Genomic DNA, 27,500 nt, shown 5'->3' on the forward strand with positions numbered 1-27,500 from the left:
TTGGAAGATCTATCTCGTATCTGGTACTGCATGGTTCCACTCTACAAGAACCCCGAATCATTCTCTTGAAGCTCATCCTCTTCATCATAAATGATCTGCTTGCCCCGAAATGACCTGGCCCAATAGGGAAATCCCAATTCATTGGGCCTTTTGATACAATCAAATAGAAAACCCCAAGGGTGCCATATTCTAGGAGCCCAAACTATGTGATTGAATAAATCGTCCTCTATCTGTTGCGGGTCGAGGACTTCTTCTCCTTCCCCTTCTTCAAACTCCGATTCGTATTTTTCATAGAGAAATCTCTGATCAAGGATAGAATAAGATCCATTTTGCATCATATCTAAGGGACTCCTTGGTTCGAGCCGAAGAAGCAATGTCACTCGATCATTATCAAACTGACTGCAATCTTTTTCTGTCCATGAGGATCCCACCAGAGCGCCTTCTACTTCTAATAGACCATGAACTAGATCCGAATCATTCTCAACAAGTCCATAATAAGTGATCCCATTTTTTTCATCGGGTCCGGGTAGAGACCAAAGGTCTTGAGCAGCCGATCCGGCAGAACAACTCAAAAGATAAAGAAGTATCGTTAATTTCTTCATGCTCATTCCAAGTTCGAAGTACCATTTGTACAAATAAGAATCCCCTTCGTTACATGATTTCTTCTTCATATAGATAGATATAGGATCTATGGGGCAATTACTTAGAAATACATTTTGTGCAACAGCCCTTCCTATCTGATAGAAAAGGATCCCATGATCCTGAACCGATCTTACCTGGGATCGCAAATCCCAAGTTTGCCTATGAAGAGCAGATCTAATTATATTAGTGTCTAGAATTGATTTCTTCTGTGTAATACTAATTGATAAGGCCTCATTGGTAAGTGCTACAAGATCTCGTACATTGGAACCCATGGTTATGGACCCGAATCCATTAGTATGGAACATTTTCTTTTCCAAGTGAAATCCCCTAGTTTACGAAAGAGTAAAAAAGTGCTTTCGTTGTTGTGGAATAAGAAGCCTTCGTATCTTAATGCATGTATTTAATTTATTTGGAGCTATTAGAGTGGGATCCACTTTTTGGGGAATATGAGTCGAAGCAATAACAAGAATATTTCTAGTGGAACATCTTTCACAATCCCTGGAGAGATAGTTCACTAATAGACCGAGGGATAAGTAATTCGACTCATTCACATCCAGATCATGAATGTTTGGAATCCATATTATGCAAGGAGACATTGCTGTTGAAACACCTTTCCACATAATTTTGATTTGACAAAATTGTTTAAGTATAATTGAAATACATATTCTAAAACACACTAAGTTTAAATGCTTTGATTTATTCTACTAATGTGTTTGTTCAATGTTGAGTTAAAATTGTTTATAAGACACAAGAATTAAAAGGCCCAAGCCCAATATGGAAGACAAGGCCCAAGTCAAACAACTCAGTACAACTCGGCCCGCGTTTGTCAAAACACTGTCGCTTTGGACAAAACGCAACTCAGCAAAGAGAAGGATCTAGAAGACCTTCGGGAACAACTTCAAGATGAAGCTGCTGAGTAGTCTCGACAAAGCGTACAAGACAGCAGCTGGCAATTGAAAACTTCCAGACAAAGTATTTCTACTTTGGGTAAAGTTCAGACGACACAGTATGCTGTCCAGTTGACTTTACCATAAAAGGAGAGATAGTCTGTTGAGCTGACCGAGGACAGAAGATACACAAATCTGATTGGCCGAGAGCTCCGAGCAAGTCAGGATGACAACGACATGTAGCCGTTTCCCTCCAACGGTTATTTCGAAATTCGAAATGACCGATGCCCAGACGTCTCTATAAATAGTGCCATTAGAAGCTTCACTCTACACAGAACTTGATCAAGCCATTACGCTGACCAAATTTCTACACAAGTTCTGCAAGAAAAGAAGCAAAGCAAATCTTACACTACAATTCATACATCTGTGTAAAAGTCTAGAGTGATTGTTTCAATCGTCTAAAGTGTCTTAGCAAATCTTTGTAGAGGACAAAACACTTATCATTTCTAGAGATAGAAAGGAAAGGCTGAGTACTCGGTTTTAGTACTCAGTAAGAGATTAGGATTGAGTAGAGGTATAGAGGAAGGTACTCTTGTCATACTCAGTTGCTAAGATTGTAAAAGGTTTGAGGCTCTACCTTTAAAGAGCTCAGTAGAGGATTCGAAATCTCGGAATGTGTTCCGGGGACAGGACGTATGCTTAGAAGAAGCCGAACTTGGATAAATCTGCTGAGTAAAGTATTTCTTACTTTTAACTCCTTATTTATATTGCTTGAGTAAAATAACCAAAAACTGACCAAGTAAAGAGGTCAAGTTGAGTTGTGCGCGTTAAACGTCTGAGCTCAGGAATAGACTCTAAGTGCTATCTCCTGACTCAAGCTAAGAAACTGACCTAGTCACCAGTTGACTAAGCCAGTATCTTGATGTTGACTCAGCACCGCTGTTAAAACCTTTTTCCTTAGAAAAAGAAGTCTGCCCTAATTGCGAAAAAGTTTAAATAGTTCATAACCCCCCCTTGGAACTATACTTGCAACCTTACAAGGGACCAACAAGTGGTATCAGAGCCTTAAAAGCTCATTGTAAAAGGTCTAACAACCTTGAGCTGATCCCTACCATGGGCGAAAACAGCACTCGGTTTCTCCCTGGAAACCAAACAACTCAGATACTGCCTGAGGGGCTATCCATTACTAGGCCTCCCCTATTCTTCGGGTCAAACTATACCTTCTGGAAGAATAGGATGAAAAATTTCATTCAGGCTACAAACATGAGTGCCTGGCTATCTATAGTCCAAGGCCCATTTGTACCTGTCGAAGTTGTGGATGGCCAAACAGTTGTAAAAGCTAAGGCCAAATGGACAGAGGATGATCTTAAGAAGCTTCAAAATCATGCTTCGGCTATCAATATGCTTCACTGTGTGCTCGATGCTGCAGAATATAATAAAATCTCAAGTTGTGAGTCGGCGCAAGAGATCTGGAATAAGCTGGAAGTCACCTACGAGGGAACCAATAAAGTAAAGGAGTCCAAGGTGAATCAGCAGATGAGACTGTACGAGTTGTTCGAGATGAACAATGATGAGGGCATTTCAGACATGAATGCAAGGTTTACCAACATCATTAATGAGCTCAAGAGACTTGGGAAAATCTTCACTGAGGAAGAACAAGTCAAAAGGATACTCAGGAGTCTTCCTAAAGACTGGCAAGCAAAGAAGACAGCGGTTGAGGAAGCTCAGGATTTAACCACCTACAAATATGACGAACTCATCGGCTCGTTGCTGACCCATGAAATATCCATGAAAAACTTTGAGGTGAAGGAAAAAGCTGAAGACAAGAAGCAAAAATCCCTTATCATGAAAGCTGACTCCACTGACGGGAGCTCAACTGATGATGAGGAGATGGCCATGTTCACAAGGAAGATGAAAAGGCTATTCAGGAAAAATGATAAATACTCCAAGAAGCCTTACAGAAAGTTTGATAAATATAAAGCTGACTCAAGCGACATCAAATACAAAAAGGACAGCTCAAAGCCCATTACATGCTTTGAGTGCCATCAAACCGGCCATATTAAGTCAAGCTGCCCCACACTGAGGAAAGACAAGAAGAGCGGCAAAAAGGCAATGGTGGCTACATAGAGCGACAGTGATGAGTCTTCATCAATAGAAGCTGAGGCCACCGAGTCAGCGAAGATATGCTTCATGACTGACGAACTTGCTGAGCCATGCGTCTCTGATCATGCTGACCCCTCCGTTGAAACTGACGATGAGGAGCAATCAAATGAGGTAATATCACTTTCTCTGCTCAGAAACGAAATGGGTAATGCCCTGAGTGATCTCTATACACTTATCAAAAAGTGTAATAAGAAAATTAGAGCACTCAGTAGGCGTTGTGATGAGGTTGAAGAGGTCAAACCGAGTGACCTCAGATACCTTTTTCAGGACAACTCAACGTTGCATGATAACATGAAAATCATACACGAGTCTGTCTCTGAAGTCCAATCAGTTTCAAAGAAACTGAGAAAGGAAGTCACAACTATCCAGAACCAATTAAAGGTTCCAATTAAAAGAAACATTCCTCTGAGAACTCAGTACCAAGGTACTCAGCAGAGATGGAATCCCCAGCGAAAAGTCCAGTGTGACTTTTATGGGAAGAAAGGACACACCACTAAGGTGTGATGGCACGCTCAGCACTGGGGTGCTGATAAGTCAGTGAAATATCCTAAACAGAAGGTCAGCTGTGACTTCTGTGGAAAGAATGGCCATACTGTCCATGTATGTCACCATAAAATAAAATATGATGCTTTACCTGTTGCACCTAACAAGCAAGGACCCAAAAAGAATTGGGTACCTAAGAGTAACTAGTTACAATGCAGGTAAGCCTGAGGTGTGCTGAGAAGTCAAAGATGTGGTATATTGACAGCGCATGCTCAAGGCATATGACGGGTGATGAAACTCAGTTCATCACGTTTGAGCGTAAACGAGGAGGGAGCGTAAGTTTTGGAGACAACAAGAAGGGTAAGATAGTAGGGTCAGGAACCATTGGAGGTAATCCTACTATTGAATCTGTCTCCCTAGTCAGCGGACTCAAATATAACTTACTCAGCATAGCTCAGCTATGTGACAATGGGAGAAAAGTTATATTTGATGCTACTGGATGTAAAATATACGAGGGTAAAACAAATGAGTTAATATTAACTGCCCCTCAAATAGATAATGTCTTTATGCTAGACTTAGAGAAAAAGTTTTCAAAAACTGTGTGCTTAGTATCAAAGGAAGAGAATTCCTGGCTATGGCACAGGAGACTTGGTCATGTAAGCATGGACCTCCTGGCCAAATTAGCAAGAAAGCAATTGGTTGAGGGACTGCCCAAACTTAAATTTGAAAAAGATCAGTTATGCCACGCTTGCCAAGCTGGAAAACAAACCAAACAATCTTTTCATAGCAAAAACATTGTCTCAACTAAGCGTCCGTTAGAGTTACTACACTTGGATCTCTTCGGTCCAGTCCAGCCGCTGAGTCTGGGTGGAAGAAGATTTTCCTTGGTCATTGTAGATGACTTCTCTCGGTACACGTGGGTCATCTTGCTGACCAGCAATGATGAAACCTTTGAGACATTTTCAAATTTGGTTAGAAAAATTGAAAATGAAAAAGACCTAAAATTAGCTCACATCCGTAGTGATAATGGTGGAGAATTCAAAAACCAAAAGTTTGTTGAATTCTGTGAAGCCAGCGGCATTGACCATAATTTTCTGCTCCTAGAACACCTCAGCAAAATGGGGTTGTAGAAAGGAAGAACAGAACTCTGGTTGAAATAGTCAGGACAATGCTGGATGAGCATAGGCTTCCAAAGTATTTTTGGGGAGAGGCTGTTAACACAACATGCTATATTCTAAATAGGGCTCTAGTTAGACCTATATTAAAGAAAACCCCCTATGAACTTTAGAAAGGACGAAAGCCTAATATTGGATACTTTCGTGCCTTTGGCTGTAGATGTTTTATTTTAAATACCAAAGATAGCTTAGCAAAGTTTGATTCAAAAGCTGATGAGGCTATCTTTTTGGGCTACTCAACAAACAGCAAAGCAATACCGAGTTTTTAATAAGCGAACTCAAGTTTTAGAAGAGTCAGTACATGTAGAGTTCGATGAAACTAACCCTGCAGGTAGATACCAGCCGCTGACCGAAGATGATCCACACTCAGTAACCACCGCTGACCAAGAACCAGCTACTGAGTCATTCACTAAAAGGCTGACCAAGAGTAAGAGTGAACCTAAGATTACTTTTACTGACCTATCTACTTCTGCAGAGATTGTTGAAACAGAAACAGCACAAGACATAAATCTACCTAAAGAGATAAGGATCCCAAGAGGGCACTCAGAAAGTGCAATCCTTGATTCTGATGGGAATAGCCTGATGACGAGGAATCAACTCAGGAAGTACCTCAGCAATGTCGCTTTCGTCTCAGTTCAAGAATCGAAGAATTTCGCTGAAGCTGAGTACGATGAATTCTGGATGAACGCAATGCAAGAGGAGCTCGATCAATTCAGAAGAAACGATGTATGGGAGCTAGTGCCTCATCCAAAGAGTCAAAAGACCATTGGAACAAGATGGGTCTTCAGAAACAAGATGGATGAACAAGGGAATGTAGTCAGGAACAAAGCAAGGCTTGTAGCTCAGGGCTACAGTCAGCAAGATGGTATTGACTACGTTGAGACCTTTGCCCCAGTGGCAAGGCTAGAGGCAATTAGAATTCTATGTGCATATGCATCTTACATGACCTTTAAATTATTTCAAATGGATGTCAAAAGTGCATTTCTTAATGGAGTTATAAACGAGGAGGTTTATGTTAATCAACCTCCAGGTTCTGAGGATCATAAATTCCCTAACCACGTTTATAAACTCAAAAAGGCTCTGTACGGCCTCAAGCAAGCACCACGTGCTTGGTATGAGAGGCTGACCAGTTTCCTGCTGACTAGAAACTACGTCAGGGGCAAAGCTGATACAACCTTATTCATTAAGAGAAAGGGTAAAGATACCCTGCTGGCCCAAATTTATGTTGATGATATAATATTTGGTGCAACTAACGAATCAATGTGCAAGGAGTTTAGCAAACAAATGCAGACTGAGTTTGAAATGTCCATGATGGGAGAACTCAACTTCTTCCTCGGTCTTCAAATTAAACAAGGAAAGAACGACATCTTCATCAGTCAAGCCAAATATGCCAAGGAGATATTAAAGAAATATGACTTGGAAAATTGCAAGCCAATATCCACTCCTATGGGCACTGACACTGTCCTCTGCGCTGACGAGAATGGTAAGTCAGTAGACAGCAAATTGTATCGAGGTATGATAGGCTCTCTACTTTACTTAACAGCCAGTAGACCGGACATTCAGTTTTCAGTATGCTGCTGTGCTAGATATCAATCTAACCCTAAGGAATCTCATTACATTGCTGTAAAAAGAATCCTTAGATACCTGCAAAGCTCAGTGAATGCAGGTTTATAGTATCCAAATACTCATGACTTTACACTCATTGGATACACTGACGCTGACTATGGACGGGATAAGCTAGAACGTAAAAGCACCTCTAGAGGATGTCACTTCTTAGGAAGCTGTCTTGTATCCTGGTTCAGCAAAAAGCAGGCGTCAGTAGCCTTGTCTACCACTGAAGCTGAGTACATTGCTGCTGGTCATTGTGTTGCCCAAGTCCTATGGATTAAGCAACAGCTTGAAGATTATGGTGTTCAAACAAAGACAATTGAAGTCAAATGTGACAACAAAAGTGCAATTGATCTTTCAAAGAACCCAATTCAACACAGCAGAATGAAGCATGTCAGCATCAGACACCACTTCATTAGAGACCATGTACTCAAGGGTGAGATCAAGCTGACCTTTGTCCCAATGGACGAACAACTTGCGGATATCTTCACGAAGACACTGGCTCGTGAGCAGTTCAGCATACTGAGAGAAGCTATTGGTATGTTTAATCCTCTTCAGTAAATTCCTGAACTAAATGAATATGCATGCTGAGTGAATTATTATGCTGAATGATTGATTGTTTGCTGAGTAACTCATCGAAACTGACTGAACATCAAATACTGAGTAAACTTGCACACTGAGTAAATTAGTTTAAACTTAAACTTAGAAATCATCCCTTTATGCAATACTGACCACTCAGAATATCAAACGATTAGCATTCTAAACGCTGAGTGTTATATCCATTAGAATCATTGCAAAAGCACGCGTATAGCCCTAGGATGACGTATTGATAGGGGTCAAAAACCCCTATCTTTGGGTACGGTTTTAGGACGGGTTTTAGCGTTATTTAGTTAATAAGCGAGCAATTCTCGCATTTAAATGCTTTTGTGTGAGTTAGTTAGAAATTGGAACGTTTTATTTACTTTTCGTTGTTTAGGCTCGTTTTATGATCAATTTAGGCAAATACGGCCAAAATGGCATGCATATTATAATTCCGTTATCTTTTGAAGCTAATTGATCCATCAAAAGTCGCACCAAACGAAGCGTTTGCTCAAATAAGCGATTGGCGAGTCAATTTAGCCCTTGGACTAATGTTGTTTGGAGTTATGTGCGTGTGCAGGTTAAAACATGATCAATTTCAGGCAAAAATCGAGTCTCGAGGACCCCCGGTAGTCGCTCGGCGAATTGAGCATCGGCGTGCAGCCCGGGCGCTGCTCGGTGAGCAGCCCAGGCACCGCCCAGGCACCGCCCTGGCACTGTGCCTGCTCGCCGAGCAGGCCACCAGAGGCCTGCTCGGCGAGCAGGAGCCTACTCGCCGAGCAGGGCGCTGCTCGTCGCGAGTAGCCCTGCTCACCGAGCAGCTCGCCCTGCTCGGCGAGCAGACCTGCGGGAATTGGTCAAAAAGACCAATTCCGCCCCCACGAAGCCACGATGGACCCCACGACTTCCTACATCAATGAGGACACGAAAATAGGTCAAAAAAGAGGGCCGAGCCGCGTCTATAAATAGGGTTTTTCCAATGTAAATTAGATATCTTTTGCTTTTGTAGTTTTCTTAGCTTTCACCTTGAGAAATCCTCTCCACCTCCTCCATATCCTTCAAACCTCCATTGAAGACACCTCCGAAGCTCCGTTCACCCAGGATTGCTCAAGCTCCATCCTTAAATCCTAGAAAGACGCCTGCATTGGTAGACAGGTTCCCTGAAAGGGATTTTTCTTCTTTTATATTCTGTCTAGCCTCTGATACATGCTACGAATTCTAGGTTTATTGTAACTTCGTGACAATATTTCCACCTTTGATATATAATATAGTTCTTGTTTATTCAATTGTTTTGATGTTTTAATCTTTGTCTTACGCTTTGTCTGATTGGTTTAACTCATTCGATAATCCCAAAATTAGGTTGGCACATATTGCGAGCTGAATCTGACCTAGTCAGTGCCTATAGGATTGACGACCCTATAGAAGATTAAGCCCAAATTACTGAGCCTTAGAGCTAGTTTCGGCCTTACAAGGGAATCACGAACTAGGGACTTTAGGAGGATAGGTCGGGTTAATCGCCTTAGACACAAGTGACTTAGTTTCAATTCAATTGCTTAAACATTCTATCATTGTTATCATCGTATCCCTTCATGTTCATTCAGTTAATTGCATTGGTAAAAGATCAATTAGGGGTAGAGTAACTTAGTTAGGCGTAGAATAACTTAGCTAGGATTAGATAACTTAGTTAGAACTAGATAACTTAGCTAGGATTAGCATAATTCAACCTAGGAGTAGATTAATTAAACAAACCAAACTCAAAACCCCCTAAGCCTAGATAACATCCGAGACCGAGTAGCTTGATACTTGCAGAAATAAATCCTGTGGACGATAACCTGGACTTAAACCAGAAATTTATTACTTGATAACGACGGGGTACACTTATCCCTTAGTGAGGTTTCGCAGAAACCGCATCACGTATACGCCGTATGTGTCATAAATGCCAGGATTATTGTCGGTTCACAATCTCGAGGCAAAACTGACACATGGATTCGATAAGATCCATTTCTCACCTCTATAAATAATGGGTAATTCCCCATTTTTATTCTTTACGCTTATCGAATACTCTGGCTAAGAAATTCCTTCTTTCTCAAAATCCCTCTAAGCTTTCCCATCCTCAACAATGACTAAGGTTTCCTACAACATCTCTGGTGCTGGCCACTCTAAACCCAGCTCCGATGACATTTCCAGGCAAACCTCTGTGCCGGAACCTACCAAAATAACCTCGCCGAGCAAAGGAAAAGCTGGCCAAACCTCTAGTCAGGGAAAATCTGTAAAAGTCAGGACCTACTCCAAGGTTTTTGAGAACGTCCGCGAATGGAAAGTTGAACCCTCGAGATGGGTATCAGAAAACTTCATACAAAACGAACAACCTTTCTGCGAGTGGATTTCACAAAATGGCTGGACGGAGCTGTTTTCGGTTAGGGATGAAACCTATCCTGACCTGGTAAGGGAATTTTACCACAACCTTCGAGTTTCAAATGACAATACCGACTACCTGTGCACTGTGGTGAAAGAGAAAACCATCTTCATCAACCCTCTCTACTTAGGAAATCTTCTCAAATTAAAAACTGAGGGAGCAAGGCTGAGAAGATCGGGAGATCAGGATGGCACTGGGTATGAACAAAGCTTCTGCAAACCTGAGGGCCACTCAGGAGAAGTCTCAGCTTCATCCATGGGTCAGCACCAGAAGATGGCTCATTACTTGCTGACCTACTTCATCTACCCGAAGATCAACTGCACTACATCAGCAACAAACTTCGAGCAATGCTTTATATGACATATGCTGACGTACACACCGATCAATATGCCAGTCTTTCTTGTTGCTGGTTTCCTTCGGAGTACTGGCACGCTGAGGCTAGGATCAATCATCACAAGAATCCTCATCGACCATAAAGTTGATCTCGAAGGTGAGGAGAAGACTCGAGGAACTGAGATAACAGCTGCCTCGCTGAGAGCATTAAAGTTTGGACAGCCTCTGAAGAAAGGTAAAGCTGCTGCTGCTGCTGCTGGACAAGCTGTAGGAACTGCCGAGCCAAAGAAAGGGCGAAGGACTAAGGCCCCAGCTTCCCGCAAAAGGAAAACTGCTGAGACTCCTTCCAAAAATGTTAAGTCTCTAGCAAAAAGACAGAAGTCAGCTAGTAAGTCAGCTGAGAAACGAAGCAGGCAAGGTGAGCCTGGAACTGAGGAAACTGCTGAGCAACCTCAGAAGAAGCAGAAACCTTCTACACTGACTCCCCTCAATGCCATACCTACAGACTTTGTAGTACCTGGTGACTCTCACTTCACCCAATGTCAAGGCAGTGTAGCTGAGTCCGAAGAACATAAGGTACAATTGGATGATCACTTCATCTCCCAAGTTGAGGAAGAACTTGATCGTGACAGTACCGAAGAAGAAGAAGAAGAGGCCAGCGGTCAGGATGACGCTGAGGAATCTGAGGAGACAGCTAGTGAACATGAAACTGAGCAGGCCAATACTGGGTTGGATGCTGGAAATGAGCAAGTACTTGACCAACACAATGTTGATCAAGTCCAAGTGCAAGCTGACCAGCCTCATGATGAGCAACACGAATCTTCTCCTTCTCACTCAGGAGATGCCACTCAAACTGACACTCCACCTCGTAGAAGAAGAAGGTTGGTTAAGGCCAGTGAGAAGCCAGTCAGTGAACTTCCTGTTCCACCACTTCTTCCTGACTTTGTCATTTCAAAGACAACCAAGGACCCCTCTTCTGTTAAGCTCAAATTTTTTAAACTCCAATCAACTTCCACTATATCGGCGCCATTAGAAAAGCAAGCCTCTGTTTCTTCTCAATAGGAACATGCCGACCAAAATGCTTCCGCCACCTCAACCAGTCAGGTTGAGCCGATTACTGTGAATACTATTTCTTCAAGCATGGTGCTGATTCCACACACTTCTGCCGTCAGCACAGACAGTATTCGGATTACCACTTCTCCAACTCAACTCTCTGCCGACCAATCAACTATCCCTAAAACTCAAGTGCAGATTGAGAATGTTATTCCAGTCACTGACCAGGTCACTCCTTTCACTCCTCTTCCTTCCGGTCACACTGATGTCCCTGAAGGCTCTCAAAGCTATGTGAATGCCACTGAGTCCGGCAAAAAGCTCATTGACTCAGTTCAAGCGTTGATCCGAGACCTTCAACATTCCACTCCTCCTGCTGCTGGGTCTTCAACTATTGAGACTACTCAGCTCTCCTAGGTCACTCAGCTTTTCAACGAAGTTAAGGGACTCAAGGACTTGCTGAACGTCATCATATCTTTTCAAGCACAGTAAGCTAAGAAGGATTCAATAGCCAAGCTGGCTGAGATTCAGCTGACAACCGTGCAACACTTGAACTCTTTACAAGAACAAGTTTAGAAATTGTCAGCTGTAAACACCGACTATGCCACCTCATCTGAAGTAAAGATGCTTTTTGCTCAGCTTCACACCGAGCAACTTAAGACAAATGAGCAAATGGTCTCTTACAATCAGTGCTCAATCGAGCAAATAGGTGAGGCTATTCGCTTGCTTAATTTGAATAAGCAAGAGATGGATACTGACGCACTGAAATAGCATGAGATGCAGACGATCATCCAACAAACTTTCAACCACATTCGTCATAACAATATTCAACGTCAGTATTACGACACAGCCCTTTTGAAGACGTTTCACCAAATCTTTGTTGGTCTTACTAACGCTCTCATCTGGCAAGGCAAAGCTCAAGCGTTTAGCGTCAATATGCTCACTGCAGCTGACCTCAACATACCCGTAGAGGTATCAACTGATGGAGTTGCAATTTTTGACGGCGTGAATGAAAGCGCTGAGAAACTTAAGGAGCTGTCCCAAGAACTGACTCGAGCTGCCTTAACTGATGCCTTCAGACTTCCTCCTCCTGATGCTGACAAAACGGGGGAGAAAGAACAAGCAGCTAGAGCTCAGCATGAGCGAAGTCAGTCGCAACACAAGAAAAAGAAATAGATAGGCTAGCTCAGTATAGACTAAGTCAGATGTAATCTTTATGCCTTATCTATAAGTTTTGCTGTGTAAACACTGACTTCCATCAATATATCATATCTGCATCTTTTATTCTTATTCCTGAGTTATGATATATGTTAATACATGTTACTATGTACTGAGTCATTACGTATCGTCAATTAAATCAGCTTTTATACTTATAAATTTTATTGACTGAATCAAATGCTGATTACATGTTTGACATTGTCCTATGTGCTTATAAAACATTGTTTGTTAAGAATCCATTGAACAACAATTTACTCAGCGCACTCTATATGATTAAACCTTCCGCTTTATACTGAGTAAATAGAATATGTTTAAAAAGCTGACCTATATCTAAAAACTGACCTTAGACTTACTCAATTAATCCTTTAAATGTTTAAAGTAAAACTAAGTCAGTAGCTCAACCCTTACGGGGGAGTTTGCTAAATTATACTAGGTCAACTATCATGGGGGAGCTCATACTGAGTTCCTCGCTGAATAGTTTTACCCCCATCAAAATGGGGGAGTTTGTTGAAACACCTTTCCACATAATTTTGATTTGACAAAAATGTTTAAGTATAATTGAAATACATATTCTAAAACACACTAAGTTTAAATGCTTTGATTTATTCTACTAATGTGTTTGTTCAATGTTGAGTTAAAATTGTTTATAAGACACAAGAATTAAAAGGCCCAAGCCCAATATGGAAGACAAGGCCCAAGTCAAACAACTCAGTACAACTCGGCCCGCGTTTGTCAAAACGCTGTCGCTTTGGACAAAACGCAACTCAGCAAAGAGAAGGATCTAGAAGACCTTCGGGAACAACTTCAAGATGAAGCTGCTGAGTAGTCTCGACAAAGCGTACAAGACAGCAGCTGGCAATTGAAAACTTCCAGACAAAGTATTTCTACTTTGGGTAAAGTTCAGACGACACAGTATGCTGTCCAGTTGACTTTACCATAAAAGGAGAGACAGTCTGCTGAGCTGACCGAGGACAGAAGATACACAAATCTGATTGGCCGAGAGCTCTGAGCAAGTCAGGATGACAACGACATGTAGCCGTTTCCCTCCAACGGTTATTTCGAAATTCAAAATGACCGATGCCCAGACGTCTCTATAAATAGTGCCATCAGAAGCTTCACTCTACACAGAACTTGATCAAGCCATTACGCTGACCAAATTTCTACACAAGTTCTGCAAGAAAAGAAGCAAAGCAAATCTTACACTACAATTCATACATCTGTGTAAAAGTCTAGAGTGATTGTTTCAATCGTCTAAAGTGTCTTAGCAAATCTTTGTATAGGACAAAACACTTATCATTTCTAGAGATAGAAAGGAGAGGCTGAGTACTCGGTTTTAGTACTCAGCAAGAGATTAGGATTGAGTAGAGGTATAGAGGAAGGTACTCTTGTCATACTCAGTTGCTAAGATTGTAAAAGGTTTGAGGCTCTACCTTTAAAGAGCTCAGTAGAGGATTCGAAATCTTGGAACGTGTTCCGGGGACAGGACGTAGGCTTAGAAGAAGCCGAACCTGGATAAATCTGCTGAGTAAAGTATTTCTTACCTTTAACTCCTTATTTATATTGCTTGCTTAAAATAACCAAAAACTGACCAAGTAAAGAGGTCAAGTTGAGTTGTGCGCGTTAAACGTTTGAGCTCAGGAATAGACTCTAAGTGCTATCTCCTGACTCAAGCTAAGAAACTGACCTAGTCACCAGTTGACTAAGCCATTTTCTTGCTGTTTAGTCAGCGCCGCTGTTAAAACCTTTTTGCTTAGAAAAAGAAGTCTGCCCTAATTGCGAAAAAGTTTAAATAGTTCCTAACCCCCCCTTGGAACTATACTTGCAACCTTACAAGGGACCAATAATTGCTTTTGCTAATTCGAATTGAAGGGTGATATAAAATCGGTCTATTTCCGGCATCATATCCATAGTTAGCGCACTCATCCTAGTTAGAAACTCCAGCTCCGTATCAAAGTCACGGTCGATATCGTCACTCACATCAATATCGTCACTCACATCAATATCGTCACTATCAGCAATATCGTCACTATCATCAATATCGTCACTATCATCAATAAGAAAACCGTTAGGCTTGTTATCCAGGAACTTGTTCAGAAATACTGTAATGAAAGGAAGATAGGAGTTTGTCGCTAGGTATTTGACCAAATAGGATCGTCCAGTTCCTATAGAACCTATCACTAAAATACCCCTAGAGGGGGATAGGGCTAAGCGGAGCGAAAAGGGTTTTCCATGAGATGGGAAATGAAAACTATTCACCCCACACGAGGTTTGTGAATAAGCGGTTATCTGATAATAAGCAAGGAATATCCGTCTTTCTGCTAAACAAGGTGTATTGAACTCATAATTCATTAGATACTTTTTATGAATGTCAACTAAGTATCGTAAATAAATTTCTCCTGGCTCTTCAATCATTTGATAACCAGAGTCATTCTTTGATAAATGATCACCATGAGTCAGACTCAATAGAATTTGATCAATCCTTTTTTCTATCGTTAAGGTGGAGAACTGAACCAAGAATTCTCTTTCTTTATCATCAATCGAATCACTGTTCGCGACCAATGATTCTATTTTATCATCAATCCAATCACCGTTCACGTTTTTTATTTTTCTTATCAATGAATAAATCTCTTTACTTGTATGACTTAGATGTCTCATATTTCTTGAAAAAGTGATTCGATTGATGGGATTTGGTATGATACTTATGAGATCGATGAGATTGATATTCAAAAATTTCTTCTTAGAACGGATTGATTTAACCCCATAAGTGGGACCACCACCCCATAGCATGTTGCCGCCAGAAGCAGAATCCCGCATTTCTTCTAGAAAAGCTCCTAATTGTTCCAGAGCAACTAGAAAGAGATTCTTTAACCAGAAAGAATTCAGTTCAGATGTAGGATACCTATCCAGAAGTTTTCGCAACTCAATGATGTATGATGGAATCATCAAAGATTTGACCTTTTCGAACTCTGTCTGTAACTCACTATAGGCTCGGGAAACAAAAAGAAGATGTGTACGAACGAGATATCCAGCAACAAGAAGAAGGAAAAGGATTGAATAGAGGAACTTGTTAAGCCCAAAATATACCTAAAATATCATCAATAATTACATCAATATTGTTACGAATTTATGATATTTATAACTGTTTAGAAAGCTTTTACTCTCGAATATGTTTCTTTCATGCAAGGTACATAAATATTTGGTAAAATCCAAATAGGAGTAAAACGAGCTCAAAAATAGAAGAAAAGCCCTACAAAAGGAGTCAAAGACGACGGAAATTAATAACGCCAAGTCGAGGACACGAACGAGAGCCAAAGAAGTGAAAAATGGTCCGTGCCGCGACCGCGGCCCCCACAATTCACGGTCGCGACACGCGTCGCCAGTCACCTTCCCTCTTTCGTCCGAAGGCTGAAAAATCAATTCCCCATTCTCGGCAGAGAATTTCCATTCTCGGTAAGAGCAGAAATTCTGCCAAGTACAATGAACACATGTTTAATTCCAAGAAACGCGTTCGTTCAAGCGGATAGAAACGTCTCTTCACAGCGGACACGACCCTCCACAACGGACACGACACTTCAATCACGACCCTTCAACATCTATAAATAAAGAGTTGATTTGAGAGTTGAAACAATTAATAAGAGAGTTAGAATTTAAGATTAGTGCAAGAGTTATGCAGAAACTCTGACTCAGAAATGAGTCAGAGATTAGATTTCAATTCTGTAAAAAGCAATATGCTGTACACACATTGTTTATTCAATAATAACAAATTCAGTAACGTTTAGACATTGTTCCAGTTTAGTTTACATTTTGGTAGTGGACCGACCTAGTCTCTATTACGAAGATTCAACGAGAAGATTGAGTAGAGGATTCGCCCCTGAGCCTGACAAACTCTAACGAAACCCAAGGAAAGGATTGATCAACCCGTTCACTTGCAAGCCGTCGAAGAATTCAATGCTCCATGTTCTCTGTAAACTTGTATCAATTTATATTTCATCTAATAAAGTCCGTTCTATTCGATAGATTTTTATGCAGCACTTATGGTAACCAATCCACTAAAGTGACTGCTGGTGTTTTCATTAAAACGTATTTAATCCAAAATCTTTACAAGGAAACTTTGTTGAACACTTAGGCAAATTATTATCTCGAAAGAGTTTTAATTTGATTAAGGGCAACTATCCCGAAAGGGTTTTGTCATGTTCAAAGCCAATTAATTAGAGGTTCCGTCATTTATTTCATCTTTATAATTCGTACAAAGTTTAAAGTTGTATTCTTTGCTTAATGCAAACGAATACATTCGTTTACTTTTCTAAATAGTACTAAAAGTTCCTATCTTGCAAATTCATTCTTAAATCAGAATATTTTCTAACGTTTTCATACTCTAATCTAATTCTAATTCTAGCAATTTCAAAACCAAAACCGATTAAACGATTTTTCCATATCATAAACCTAAGAGTAAATTTAACCGATTGTAAATAAGTTTTGTTAAAAAAAACGTTACCTGTGGGATCGATATCTTTTATTACTACAAGCGTATACCGTGAACTTGCGGAAATCGCTCAATAAGTTTTTGGCGCCGTTGCCGGGGAACGCCAAATTTTTAATAAAAATTTATATTTTTCGTGTTTTATTTCGAACCTTGGTTTATAATATATTTATGTATTTATTTATTTTTATAGTTTTTATATTGAGGATGGTCACTAGGACTAAATCCTCGTTGTTATTTAACGTTTGCAATTATATGTTTGCAGATAAAAAAAATTCAAGTTTTTTCAAAGATAACCTGGAGATTTGATTATCAATGAAATTCATAGAAGGAGTCTATAGAAAGGAAATTTGGCTAGCAGATATATAAGAAGGGAAAGAAGATTTTTGAAATAGGATGTCAGACGTGACAGATGATTTTTTTTTGAAAATTTACCTCTTCCCAAACACCTTTAACCCTTTTCTATACACTTAACCCTTCACCAAAACATCATTTCTCTTTGTAAAATTTTTTTATTCAATTTCTACACTAAACCCAAATAATTTCACTTTTTATCACTACCTAAAACACCTACATCTATCTCTCTAAGAAATCACCATGGAAAATCTTCTCAGACAGATGAGCAAGTAGGATGAAATTATCTTATCCGTCAGGAAGGAATTGTATACTTTTAATATAGTTTTGAAAGTTTCGGTTCATGTGCGTAGTTCCAGTTCGTGCACAAAACTAGAAGTTCGGGCATTCAACCGCAATCAGTAGATCCTTAAATTGAGAAAACGCTAAAAAAAGAAAGCGCTTAGAAAAAATAAAAAAAGAAAAAAGAAAAAAAAAAGAAAAAAAATATACAATAATAATTTCAAGTTGGGGTACAATTCTACTTTCTTTTATTCATGCTTGAAATTATTCCCAGGTAAGTTAAATGGACAGAACCATTATTTAAAAACCGGTTTAAGTAATTGATTCTGTCCATGATTACTGAACGATATTGAAAATATGTTATGTATCTTAAATATGTGTAATTGATTAGGAAAGTGTCTTTAGATTTCGAAAAAAAAAATCTCAATTGAATTAAAAGTTACACAAAATTTAAGTTTCATAATTAAAATCTCTACTGTGACTTTTGTTTGATGTTTTGAAAATTTCTGAACTTACTGAGAATGTGAATTCTCAGTTGAGAATTTTACTTTCTCTGCCTTATAAATTTCGGAACTTACTGAGAATGTGAATTCTCAGTAGAGAATTCAGGATTTTCAAAATTTCAAGGGAAAGGAAGAAATTTTTTTTTTCTGAACTTACCGAGAATCGAAATTCTCTGCCGAGAATTTAAAATTCTCGGTAACTTCACCGAGTAATAAAAAAAAAAAACTTTGTCGCGATCGCGAATCGCCATTCACAGTCGCGACACGGGCTTATATCAGACCTGTATCTTTCCTTTTCTTCTTTAGTTCATGCACCATTTTGAAAAATTAAGTTTGTTCATATCCAAATGGTGTGAATTTACACATTTTCAATCCCAACAGACACCTTGAATTGTGCTGGATTGCTTATAAAATAATTGACAAAGATCAGATTTATGTTACTTACATTTTCTCTTCATCTCTATCAGACATAATCTGATTTCTTCTCAGTTATCAAACCTTTAAAACACAAAATTACAGAAAGTTTTTCTTCCATTAAAAAGCATGATTTCCAAGCATAAATTTTCCATAAAGATTACTGATGTACGCAACAAGCGTCCTGATTTATCAGAATGCTACGGTGCACCGTTTCCCATTCACATACATGATGAAGAACGAAGATATTATAAAACTATTTGTTGTATATAGTTTGTATATTGGTTTGTTTTGTGTTTGTTCTTTCGGTAACTTGTATATGTGTTCTTCTAATTTTAATAAAACTATCAAGTTTGATTCTTGATTCTTTTTGCTTAAACATACGTTAACCATACAAGTTATACGACTACATCTGAATCTATGCAAGTTATTCGAATGAATCTGTACCTAATATTAAAATGTATCAGTATAAACTTCAAACATAAATGTGTATATGATGTTTAAGTGAATCTGTATATCATTTCATTAATCTGTATCAGTTTCAATGCTTCAGATTTAATATGAATAAGTGATTAATAATTTGTATTGACTACTTTTAATTTGTTTGTTTGTTTCTGTATATAGGATCGTTTTTAATCTTTCTTGTACATATGTTCTTGTTTCATTTATGTACACATGTGTTATACAATAAAACTTCATTTGATTTCATACTTTTAATTTTTCATTTATGTCTGTTCAGATTTCTACACTATTATCACATGAATCTGTATAAATCACTTTAATGCTAATAAATTATGATAATTATTAACTATTGAACATGATAATAAATTTTCATTTTCATGCAACCATTGAGTTTAATTTTAATTATGAAATTATGAACTTATATCGTGTTGATTATTATATATATCCGTATGAATTTCTTAAAATAAAACATACAATTTTTTATATGAATCTGTATCAATTCGAATAAGGTTAATGATTAAGGTTAAATGTTTCATTATCTGAATGCTTATTTAATTTGAATAAAGATCATGTTTAAGTTTTAAGCATGAATAAATACCTACATGAACTTACGTTCCATATCTTTTCGATGATTAATTTACCTTATGTGACTTAATGCACATTGATTCTACATTAACTCTAATTAGGAATTTAAAGTTTCATTCCTAAAAATTTAATACGGATAAACCCTTGGTTTCCTTGCATTTAATGTTTTTCAATTAAGTTCTTAAGTGCAGGTACAGTTTATATTAAGTTTAGGAGACAATTAATCAATTAAATCACACAAACCTAGTCAAAATGCACCTAAACAGACGTCTATGACCAATTCTCTACCGAGAATTTATTATTCTCGGTAAGTCCAGCGAAAACAGGTCGAAATCAGAGTGAAAAATTCTCTGAATTTCGCGTGCCGCGACCTCGGCTAGACAATTCTCGGTCGCGACACGCGACCTGTAGGCGGGGTTTGGCTCGAATTTGAACAAATTTTTACCTTTTTCTATTCTTAACCCGTAAATTCATACCTCTATTAGCCTATCCCTTATACATACATTCCATAAACTCTATTTCAAACACATTTTCTTTTTCACAACGCAATTCCACACCATATCACCTTTACTTTTTACCAATTTTTACTTCTCCAAAATACATCTTTCCCGAACACCACATCCACAACCTAATCCTTTTTACACACAATGCCTAAACATCAGCAGGTTACTAACCAGGTTTCATTCAGTATTATTTCAGATGAGGTTGGGCACATGGTACAAGCACTATTATGGATATCGTGCATAGTAAAACAGACATTATTGTATTGTTTACTATTTCCTACTTTAAAATGTAATGAGAGGATTACATTTAGGCTTTCGGTTAATATATGAAGTTGGGGATGACAAGATGAATATTTAGTTTGGATATCATACAAAAATAATTTATTGTTAAGCCATCAATTTTCAAACCAATCCGGTTTGGACATATTTTGCCTAGTTTAGGTGAATTTACTTCCAAGTACACTTTTAGCGAGCTCATTAAGGATAATAGTAATTTCTATTTTCAATAAATTTTTATCCTATTTTCTTTTTGGGCATATTAAAAAGGGTAAAAGATTTGAAGTCAAGATTTATTTGTTTATTCTGGATTACATCTTCAAGGAAGTTCACATGGTAATAGTATTAAAGAGGATAGTAATGCGAAGACACATTTTTGTGCGGATGACGATATGCATTATGACAAGGATGAAGCCGGTAAGGAAGCGGAGCATGTTGATGCCTCCACACAAGCACAAGGACATGTTGGTGATGAGCACAGTGTTGATCAAGTTCATTTGCGAACAAATTTTGAACTATATGAATGCACCAAACCGTCAAATGGTTTTGCGGTTAGATGATATTGTTGACACCAATCAAGAAATGAGTTCCAGAATTTAGGCGGTGGATGCCAATATCCACACTTTGAGAAGCGAGCACACATCACCATGACGGCAGTTATTATCATTTTTCCGTCGTCACAACGTCGTGACCACACCGTCTCCACCGGGTTCACCTTCACAAGAATAGGTTTTATCTTATCTTTTCTCAACTCATTTATTTTTATGTTATTTTTGATTAAGTTTGGTACAATTTCAATTTCTATTTATGTTGGATACAATCCATTTCATATTTATCTATTTTCGTATAATTTTGCTTTATTTCGTACAAATTTTTCGTGTTTTATCAATTTTTGCACCAATGAGGACATGGTCCAAATTAAGTGTGGGAGGAGATATTGCATATATCATTTTATTTTTAGTATGAATAAATTTTTATGCAACGAATAAGAATAAATAATTTTTAAGCAACATTTATAAATGCAACACTTATTTTATGCAAATGCAACATATATTGCAACACAATGTATTTAACACTATTTTTATTAACTTAACATTTTCATATGTTTATAAATTAATAATAAGTTAATATGATTATTTTTAGGTTATCTTTATCAATAGAAATAATATATTTCTATACGGGCTATGTTTTAAATTTTTTTCATAAATCTCCGATACGATTTTTAAGTATGAAAATTGTCTCGAGTGAATGTATTTAAGTAATAAATTTTTTATTTTAAATCTCTATTTTATATCATGCAATTCATGATACAATAAATCTTATTTTAAGTTTTCAATTAGGTTTATAGGCATTAAATTGAACTAACAATTTTAGCTCGGTTTGATTTCGTCTTACATTAACACCAATTGAAGTTTTTAAGGAAACTTTAGCCATAATACATGTTGAATTTTAAGTCAATATAGGATGAATGTGCTATCTTTCTTTTTCCCAATTTCAATATTATATTTCATATTAATTAATCAATTAGTTGAATTCTTAACTTTTGGCCACGATTGAGACCAACCTTATCACAATCGAGGTATGAAAGGGAAGAAAATTAAGTACCGTTTACTTTTGGCCACGGTTGCGACCACCCTTATCACAATCGAGGTATGGAAGGAACGTTAAAAGCAAAAAAAATAATAAGCGTGTTTAAGTTTAAAGTAACGATTGCGTCCGCCCATGGCATGGTCGGTACCTCTTAAGCAAACACAAAGCAATAAAATACGTATAAGGTTACGGTTGAAACCACCCTTATTTCGGGCGTAACCAAGCAAATAAAATCAAGTACTTATTCATTTTAATATATCTCATATATTAGTTAGGTTTGGGAAAGGAAATTTTTGTGCTTTGAAATGCCTTGAGATGAAAGATTCAATTACATGCGTGCTTATTTCGTCCCGAATGCTTCAATACAAAATTGGAAATACAAGACGAATGATATATCGTATTTATACTAAGTTAGTTTGATATTTTGCGTATAAATTTGCCATGCGAAGTTAGTCTTTTCGGCTTAACTAACTCAAAAGGTAATACAGAGATATATGTTTTATTTTCATAAAGAGATTAGTTAGAGAATAAATTCAGTGAAATTTTGCTCGGGACTAGCAAAAGATTAAGTGTGGAGATTTGTTAAGCCCAAAATATACCTAAAATATCATCAATAATTACATCAATATTGTTACGAATTTATGATATTTATAACTGTTTAGAAAGCTTTTACTCTCGAATATGTTTCTTTCATGCAAGGTACATAAATATTTGGTAAAATCCAAATAGGAGTAAAACGAGCTCAAAAATAGAAGAAAAGCCCTACAAAAGGAGTCAAAGACGACGGAAATTAATAACGCCAAGTCGAGGACACGAACGAGAGCCAAAGAAGTGAAAAATGCTCCGTGCCGCGATCGCGGGCCCCACAATTCACCGTCGCGACACGCGTCGCCAGTCACCTTCCCCCTTTCGTCCGAAGGCTGAAAAATCAATTCCCCATTCTCGGTAGAGAATTTCCATTCTCGGTAAGAGCAGAAATTCTGCCAAGTACAATGAACACATGTTTAATTCCAAGAAACACGTTCGTTCAAGCGGATAGAAACGTCTCTTCACAGCGGACACGACCCTCCACAACGGACACGACACTTCAATCACGACCCTTCAACATCTATAAATAAAGAGTTGATTTGAGAGTTGAAACAATTAATAAGAGAGTTAGAATTTAAGATTAGTGCAAGAGTTATGCAGAAACTCTGACTCAGAAATGAGTCAGAGATTAGATTTCAATTCTATAAAAAGCAATATGCTGTACACACATTGTTTATTCAATAATAACAAATTCAGTAACGTTTAGACATTATTCCAGTTTAGTTTACATTTTGGTAGTGGACCGACCCAGTCTCTATTACGAAGATTCAACAAGAAGATTGAGTAGAGGATTCGCCCCTGAGCCTGACAAACTCTAACGAAACCCAAGGAAATGATTGATCAACCCGTTCACTTGCAAGCTGTCGAAGAATTCAATGCTCCATGTTCTCTGTAAACTTGTATCAATTTATATTTCATCTAATAAAGTCCGTTCTATTCGATAGATTTTTATGCAGCACTTATGGTAACCAATCCACTAAAGTGATTGCTGGTGTTTTCATTAAAACGTATTTAATCCAAAATCTTTACAAGGAAACTTTGTTGAACACTTAGGCAAATTATTATCTCGAAAGAGTTTTAATTTGATTAAGGGCAACTATCCCGAAAGGGTTTTGTCATGTTCAAAGCCAATTAATTAGAGGTTCCGTCATTTATTTCATCTTTATAATTCGTACAAAGTTTAAAGTTGTTTTCTTTGCTTAATGCAAACGAATAAATTCGTTTACTTTTCTAAATAGTACTAAAAGTTCCTATCTTGCAAATTCATTCTTAAATCAGAATATTTTCTAACGTTTTCATACTCTAATCTAATTCTCATTCTAGCAATTTCAAAACCAAAACCGATTAAACGATTTTTCCATATCATAAACCTAAGAGTAAATTTAACCGATTGTAAATAAGTTTTGTTAAAAAAAACGTTCCCTGTGGGATCGATATCTTTTATTACTACAAGCGTATACCGTGCACTTGCGGAAATTGCTCAACAGAACTCCCGAACATTTGGCGATCTCAGATGTGTCGATATCAATGGTGGCTCATTATTTCGATGAATCATTTCTTCGGACAGAAGAAGATTATGTAAACACTTACTCGAAATCTCACTTATCAGATTCCATCGTGGAAGACATAATTTTTTCTGAAGAATTCTCTATGATATATCTGATCCACGCATAATATCATGAAAAATGGATACAAATTTTTTACTGCTACTTAGTATCGGTAATAGGTCCGAAAAGGTATCGAAAAATATCAAATTTAGATATTTGTACCCTGACGAAGTAAGGAACCATGGCATATATGTTTGGAATAGATTCCATTTTGAGAGAGTTGAAAAAGCACTATCTCGTTGAAAGGTTCTATACATCTGCCCTTTTTCAACACATTTCTTTAGACAAAGACTCCGTTTTTTCCTCTTTTCAGATGGTAAATATTTCTCAGAACATGGAGTGTGAATCAAACCCATGTTTGAATTGAAATAGTTCTTCCCTTCTGAATTAGATAGATTCATATCCGAAAGAGGTTGACAATAAGTTCTTTCAAAATTGACTATTTGTCCCTCTGTTAGAGGTGTTCTAGAAATGTCTGCGATCGAATAAATAGCTCTACGAACGAATGGATCGGATCGAATTGGAAAATGGAAAGATTTGTACAAGTTATACCTTTTGTTACCACTTTGTGGAAAATCATTAGGTATGAATATGTTAGATACCTGTGACTCGATTGGTGAAATAGTATCTCTCTCCAAAAAAGCATGTTTTTTTTACCGCCGTCACAAAGAAAATATTTTGTTGCGAATGAACAAGATATTGAGGAATTGTCCATAAGTAAAATCAGAATTCTTGATACGGGCCTTTTTCACATAAAAAGGGAATCTTTTGTTACAATAGAAGCAGAAGTGATGTAGATTATTCAAGAATCGAAGTCTATTTGCTTTATAAAAAGAAGATATCAATGAACTTCTATGAAATGGTTTCAGGGGATTCAGCCAATTGTCTTGATCGTGGGATATCATTGAGAAATAGGAATCCGTGTTACCAAAAGATTTCCTGCGTTTAGTTCTAGTATGGAATGAGTCAATCATCCACTTTGGTATCTTATTGAACAAAAATGGTGATATTATTCCTCCATTAATTAAAAATTGCGATTTTTGGGAAGTATCATGATCATCCAATAAGAAGGGTTTCAATTTTTTCAAATGAACGATTTGAAGACCTATTGGTTCTAACAGCTGATTGCAGAGTTGATCATTCGGACCTTTCAATTCATAGATATGGATTTCGGACCTATGAATGGGGATATTCCCGAAACTCACAAAGAAAAAAGGAAGTGAGTTAGACAAAAAGAGAAGAAACTTGGACAAAAAAAGAAGTAACTTGGACATAAAGAAAGGAAGTGACTTAGACAAATCTTTTTTGTCGATAACCTCAGACCAATCAATCGAATATTGATTAACACGTAATCGATTGAACACTACTTGAAAAAGAAAACGGCTCTTCTGCTCAGAAATGAAATGTTCCAAATGTTCCTGGAAATTCTTGCTCTCATTAGACCATTTGTATCTATATGCATTAGGATCCCAATTCATGGATCTCTCGGTTCGAGAACGAAAAAAAAGAGGATCGAACCATTTCTTCTGACTCTGTTTCAAATTCGATAAATGTTGGTTGATCGTATATTTTATTATAGTTCTATGATTCAGAGTATCATTTCCTATTTGATCCCTTTGAATTCTATATTCGAAGTTGCGATCGGATCTATTCATTAAAAAGAATTGAGTCAATACATTTCTTATGTACCCATAGGTACTATATTGGATTTGAATCAGATTTAGGATCAATCCATATTGATTGACTGCCTCCATTATGTTGTTGCTAGCAAATACCACTGTTTTTTTATTTTGGATCTTCCAAATCATTCCCGCAGGAGATCCGGACCCATTTTTTGCTGATCCTTCGATAAAAAGATTCATTCTCTTTATAAAAAAAAGGAGGTAGAACCAATAAAGATTTCTTTTTCGATTCATCCCTGGAGTTGAATACCTCATTCAAGAATTGTTTTTTATCCAATCCGTAGGAATCAATAAAACGGGTAAATCCCTTATGATACACCAGATCCGTCTCGGTTATTGATAGAGTGAATAGATCTGCCATTTCTTGAAATCTCTCTTCTGATTCAAAATCGTCGTGTACCCCCCATTCCGATCATGGAATAGATGAAATAAATCAAAAATTGGATTTTTGTTCAAGAAAGAAATCTTATTGGAACTGTCCATATCCAGTTCATCCTTCAGAACCATATCACATCCCGGATTGGATGGATGAATTGAGACGGTATTTTGTAAATACGTGATTATCTTGAATATATTAACTATTTCTTTATTTTCCGATCGCCTGGAAGGGACAAAAGAAACATCTTGTTCTTTCTTCAACAATTTCTGGTCTCTAGTGGATCTCTCAGTAGGATTCGAACCCAGATGAAGTTCTGACGATCTATCAGAGAAAAAAGAACGAATGGATCTTGTAGGATTCCCAAGAAATTCTTCGATTTCTTCCGGAAGCAGATGATTATTCATCTCCTTCTCACCTTCCCTGAATAGCCGAGACATTGAGGAATATCCAGAAAGGCATTTAGGGAATCGGTTTGATTCTATCTCTGTTCGTTCCGTTTGAAGAAAGGAAGGATCCCAAAGAATCGATCTTTCTTTTAGTTGTTGAATCTTTCTTTGATTGATCAATGTGTGATATTCCGAATCCTCATTACTAATGGAATCCAAATGATCTCTGGATTGATCAGAAGATCCCTTCGATTGGCTAGAATTCCTTCCTTGAACGTAACTAGATCTTGTGGAATCATATTGAATATTTGACGATATATTCCGTGCCTTGCTAAAAAACCGATCCTTGTTTACCAACCACACATTGTCTAACCAAATCCAATTCTCTCTCGATATGTTCCTAAAAAAATCCGATTCGTGCGGATTATTCCCCCAACTAACGAAGAGATCTTGGCGGAATTGCCACATATGAAATTGAGCACAATTTTGCAAAGAAATAGCCCACTTCTTTCTCGAGAAGAGATGGGAAACATGCTCAATATCATTTGATTGAATAGTTGACCCAGCTCCTTGTTGTTTGAAGAAACCCTCCACTTCAATTGGTATTTTTTCACGAAAAGCAAACATGAGATAACACATCCAGTCTTTCACTAAGATTTCCAATAGCTGTCCCGAATTCAAGTTGATTATGTTTCGCCCATTCCTCGGAGAAAGACGATCAAACAATTCCCAATCTTGGTCCTTGCGGATCGGATCATCCATATAATATACAAAAAGAAACTCCAGATATTTGATATCTTTTTCTTTGAATGAGATCTAAATTCCAGCGACGGTTTCATTAGATATCTTACAACT

At 37.8% G+C, this 27,500-nt stretch overlaps 1 pseudogene; it reads right to left on the minus strand.

Annotated features, from left to right (window-relative positions):
• The window catches only part of LOC136210034 (protein Ycf2-like), a 28,558-nt pseudogene that overhangs the window by 444 nt on the left and 614 nt on the right, over positions 1-27,500 (minus strand).

The sequence above is a fragment of the Euphorbia lathyris genome, chromosome 10, assembly GCF_963576675.1.
Source record: "Euphorbia lathyris chromosome 10, ddEupLath1.1, whole genome shotgun sequence".
Lineage (NCBI taxonomy): Eukaryota > Viridiplantae > Streptophyta > Magnoliopsida > Malpighiales > Euphorbiaceae > Euphorbia > Euphorbia lathyris.